The sequence below is a fragment of the Montipora capricornis genome, chromosome 12, assembly GCF_036669925.1.
Source record: "Montipora capricornis isolate CH-2021 chromosome 12, ASM3666992v2, whole genome shotgun sequence".
NCBI classification, from domain to species: domain Eukaryota; kingdom Metazoa; phylum Cnidaria; class Anthozoa; order Scleractinia; family Acroporidae; genus Montipora; species Montipora capricornis.
In genome coordinates this window covers 22,925,015-22,930,121 of record NC_090894.1, presented here as the reverse complement: position 1 = coordinate 22,930,121, position 5,107 = coordinate 22,925,015, and the positions used below count along the sequence as shown (strand labels likewise).

Below are 5,107 nucleotides of genomic sequence, written 5' to 3'. Positions count from 1 at the left end.
GTGTAGGGTAGGCTTTTTCGACCGGGTTTTGGTACCATATACCTCTTAGATATCAGGAAGGCGTGGCTACTGACTGTGAAACCGCATCTGACAACACTTTTTTGTCTTTGTTTAGCCTGCACATTCGAGCAGTCAAGCATGCTCTTCATGTACCTCGAACCACTGGGAGCCTTCTCGCAGGCTAGTCTTCGTAGAATAAAACTTTCAATAACCATTTGTCAATTGTTCCAAAAACGAAGCAGGATTTTTTTATCCTTTCTTCCCCTCTTTTTACATTGGAAATCAATATTGATATTAGCAGGCAAGTAAGAACTTTAAAAAAAACGACAAAACGTTTAAGATTATAAGACATGTTTGGACAGAAACTTCTGTCATCTTTAGTTGATTAATGTACAAAGTGTTATAAGTTGAATTTTTAAGTAGGAAAAAGTGCTTATTATGCTAATAACAACGGAATGTACATAAAACGTGACAATGTGAGAATTAAAAGGAAGTCTTAGATTTATGTGATGTAATTGTTGATTTAGAGAAGATTGTTCTCTTTAAATATGAATAGCCTCTTTTATTTAAGTTGAAATCAAGGTCGAGGTCAAGGCCAATTATATTTGTCTCTTGGCCCGGCGAGACGAAACGCCGCGTCAGACTAGCCACGAACATTTCACAAGTATTTGACAATAGTTTTGCTTTTGTATAAATTAATCTCCTGATTACACGGTTGGGAATCCTTCTGCGATAGAGGGCAAGACTGTCAACATGTAGAATTTGCGAACGGGACTTTGGGCGCGATGCTCAACGAGTTTGCCTTTGAATTCTAAAGGTCTCTGAAGAGTCTCTTGGCCGAGATGAAACGCCGCGTCAGACTAGCCACGAACATTTCACAAGTATTTGACAATAGTTTTGCTTTTGTATAGAGAGAGTCTTGTTTTAAAACTGAATTTGTTTTTCCCGTTCTTTTACAAGCGCTCCCGGAGCCAGGAGATGCGATTCACTCACTTTGCCTCCCTTTGATTGGATCAAAAATTGGACCAAGAATTGTTTGTTGGAAGTTTTTTTATGATCACAAAAGAAAAAGTGTGCCATAAACCATAATACTACCCTTTACTAAAAACCTACCTGGCTCCTTTGCTCTGGGATTTTCAATGGGTGCTTTGTTTTTCGAAGGAATGGACTATACTATTGATAGCGCTTGTCGACTTCGTCCCAAGTCATGATGTGGGCGGAACATTCTTCAACTTTGACAGATCACGTGTTTCCGCCTTAATCAAGGGCTTTTGTAATGCTATACCCTCTCGATAATTCTCGACGAATGTCAACGATTTACCCTAGCAACAAATAATATCGCAAACAGCGGGATCGGTGATCAGAATTCGAAGTACCTACAAGCAACGTGTTTTAGCGTCACAGTAGAAAGTTGTTTAGTAGTTTTCTTTCTCATTAGTCGGCTTACGGGTGTGATTTTTCGTTTCTTTTGGATTAGAGACTCATTCATTGATCTCTCTCCCCGGCCTCACTCAAAACTGGCGTTTTCAAGGAACTCAACTGAAAATAACTTAAGATTGTAAGTGTTAATAATGAACTTCAAAAGTTCTTACAAAAATTTGAACAAATTTCTTATTAAATGAATTCTTCTAGCGATGCTCAACGAGTTTGCCTTTGAATTCTAAAGGTCTCTGAAGAGTCTCTTGGCCGAGACGAAACGCCGCGTCAGACTAGCCACGAACATTTCACAAGTATTTGACAATAGTTTTGCTTTTGTATAAATTAATCTCGTGATTACACGGTTGGGAATCCTTCTGTTATAGAGGGCCAGACTGTCAACATGTAGAATTTGCGAACGGGACTTTGGGCGCGATGCTCAACGAGTTTGCCTTTGAATTCTAAAGGTCTCTGAAGAGTCTCTTGGCCGAGACGAAATGCTGCGTCAGACTAGCCACGAACATTTCACAAGTATTTGACAATAGTTTTGCTTTTGTATAGAGAGAGTCTTGTTTTAAGACTGAATTTGTTTTTCCCGTTCTTTTACAAGCGCTCCCGGAGCCAGGAGATGCGATTTACTCACTTTGCCTCCCTTTGATTGGATCAAGAATTGGACCAAGAATTGTTTGTTGGAAGTTTTTTCATGATCACTAAACAAAAAGTGTGCCATAAACCATAATACTACCCCTTGCTAAAAACCTACCTGGCTCTTTTGCTCCGGGATTTTCAATGGGTGCTTTGTTTTTCGAAGGAATGGACTACACTATTGATAGCGCTTGTCGACTTCGTCCCAAGTCTTTAAATCATGATGTGGGCCGAACATTCTTCAACTTTGACAGATCACGTGTTTCCCGCCTTAATCAAGGGCTTTTGTAATGCTATACCCTCTCGATAATTCTCGACGAATGTCAACGATTTACCCTAACAACAAATAATATCACAAAGTGCGGGACCGGTAATCAGAATTCGAAGTACCTACAAGCAACGTGTTTTAGCGTGACAGTAGAAAGTTGTTTAGTAGTTTTCTTTCTGATTGGTCGACTTACGGGTGTGATTTTTCGTTTCTTTTGGGTTAGAGACTCATTCATTGATCTCTCTCTCCTGCCTCACTCAAAACTGGCGTTTTCAAGGAACTCAACTTGAAACAACTTAAGATTGTGTTAATAATGAACTTCAAAGGTTCTTACAAAAATTTGAACAATTTTCTTATTAAATGAATTCTTCTAGTGATTTATTTGTTGCACCAAAGATCGAATCGATTTATCTACTCCAGGTTACTTAGGTAAACAGCTGGGCAGATAAGCTCTTTGTGCTTGACGTGTGGGTCTCTGTATGTGTGTAGGGTAGGCTTTTTCGACCGGGTTTTGGTACCATATACCTCTTAGATAACAGGAAGGCGTGGCTACTGACTGTGAAACCGCATCTGACAACACTTTTTTGTCTTTGTTTAGCCTTCGCATTCGAGCAGTCAAGCATGCTCTTCGTGTACCTCGAACCACTGGGAGCCTTCTCGCAGGCTAGTCTTCGTAGAATAAAACTTTCAATAACCGTTTGTCAATTGTTATATAAAAGAAACACGATTTTTTATCCTTTCTTCCTCTCTTTTTACATTGGAAATCAATATTGATATTAGCAGGCAAGTAAGAAATTTAAAAAAAAAACGACAAAACGTTTAAGATTATAAGATATGTTTCGACAGAAACTTCTGTCATCTTCAGTTAATTAATGTACAAAGCTGTAGAAGTTGAATTTATAAGTAGGAAAAAGTGCTTATTATGCTAGTAACAACGGAATGTACATAAAACGTGACAATGTGAGAATTAAAAGGAAGTCTTAGATTTATGTGATGTAATTGTTGATTCAGAGGAGGTTGTTCTCTTTGAATATGAATAGCCTCTTTTATCTTGTTGTCGTTTTCTTTAAAGTTGAAATTAAGGTCAAGATCAATGTCAATTTATTTAACGTCGGTAGTTCCTTCAGTTACGAAACTGGTATCAATGGAAGCCGACGGTGCGCCTTTTACCCCCCTCCCTCCCTCTGTCAGTGCTCCGTTTCACAGATATTTAAAGCTATAGCTACACGGGTCAGAGGAAAGTGGAAACAGACGTTGATGTCACCGAGGATCGAACTGGGGACCCCTTGCTCCGAAAGCCGCGCACTAGCCAACTGAGCTACGCCTGCAGATGTTGTTTTTTGAGGAGAGGGGAAAACCGAAGTACCCCGCGGGGAAAAACCTCTCAGAGCAGAGTACAGAACCAACAAACTCAATCCACATATGGCGTAGAATCCGGGAATCGATCCTGGGCCACATTGGTGGAAGGTGAGTGCTCTTGCCACTGCGCCAGCCCTGCTCCCCCAATCAATATTGTTGACACAACCCAGTCACCCCTTTACTGACACCCATTGAATTCATTAAGGGTGGACCATTCCTGCACTTTGACAGATCCCGAAAAAGTGGTATAGCTTCTTTAAAAAAGTTTCCAGCGAGAGAGAGCGCAAAGAAAGATAATACAGTTTGTCAAACTCTTAATGCGAAACTCGGAAATTTGTGAACACTGATATAATTATTTATAGTATCCTATTGGGGGTTTTACTTTGCTTAATCACTATACAAACAATTAACATTGCAGAAATATTGTTAGTTTTGGACTATACGGTTTTCCGAGTTTCACAGTGATCATGCATGACACGAATTTCAATAAAGTGTTATATAAAACAGAAAACGAAAGCAATTATTCGGAGAAATCGTAAACCGAATACCATTCATTTTGGGTTGACCCCGATCTTCCCATCTCCCAAAAATGATGTCAACGCATTTCATGCCAAAAATGTGAAACAATCTGATTTTCTGTAACTGTCACAGAGGACTGAAAATCAAGAAAAAACATTCGAAGCATTGTCATAGTTTTGCTTTTGTATAAATTAATCTCGTGATTACACGGTTGGGAATCCTTCTGCGATACAGGGCCAGACTGTCAACACGTAGAATTTGCGAACGGGACTTTGGGCGCGATGCTCAACGAGTTTGCCTTTGAATTCTAAAGGTCTCTGAAGAGTCTCTTGGCCGAGAAGAAACGCTGCGTCAGACTAGCCACAAACATTTCACAAGTATTTGACAATAGTTTTGCTTTTGTATAGAGAGAGTCTTGTTTTAAAACTGAATTTGTTTTCCCCGTTCTTTTACAAGCGCTCCCGGAGCCAGGAGATGCGATTCACTCACTTTGCCTCCCTTTGATTGGATCAAGAATTGGACCAAGAATTGTTTGTTGGAAGTTTTTTCATGATCACTAAACAAAAAGTGTGCCATAAACCATAATACTACCCCTTGCTAAAAACCTACCTGGCTCCTTTGCTCCGGGATTTTCAATGGGTGCTTTGTTTTTCGAAGGAATGGACTACACTATTGATAGCGCTTGTCGAGTTCGTCCCAAGTCTTTAAATCATGATGTGGGCGGAACATTCTTCAACTTTGACAGATCACGTGTTTCCGCCTTAATCAAGGGCTTTTGTAATGCTATACCCTCTCAATAATTCTCGACGAATGTCAACGATTTACCCTAACAACAAATAATATCACAAAGTGCGGGATCGGTAATTAGAATTCGAAGTACCTACAAGCAACGTGTTTTAG

The 5,107-nt window shown here is 39.7% G+C and overlaps 1 protein-coding gene across 8 annotated transcripts in view; it reads right to left on the bottom strand.

The window, feature by feature from the left end:
- LOC138026408 (uncharacterized) overlaps window positions 1-4,896 on the bottom strand; it is a 33,563-nt gene extending 28,667 nt beyond the window's left edge. For 2 of the 8 annotated variants that reach the window (XR_011127256.1, XM_068873754.1), the window contains exons 1-2: window positions 2,180-2,248; window positions 1,114-1,322 (exon numbers count right to left, since the gene is read on the bottom strand). The gene's annotated coding sequence lies outside the window, so the exon portion shown is untranslated. Of the gene's footprint in view, window positions 1-1,113; window positions 1,323-2,179; window positions 2,278-4,816 lie in introns of those variants that run through there. The other 6 variants (XR_011127257.1, XM_068873756.1, XR_011127255.1 and 3 more) reach the window with 4 other exon arrangements.
- Window positions 4,897-5,107: the final 211 nt, after the last annotated feature.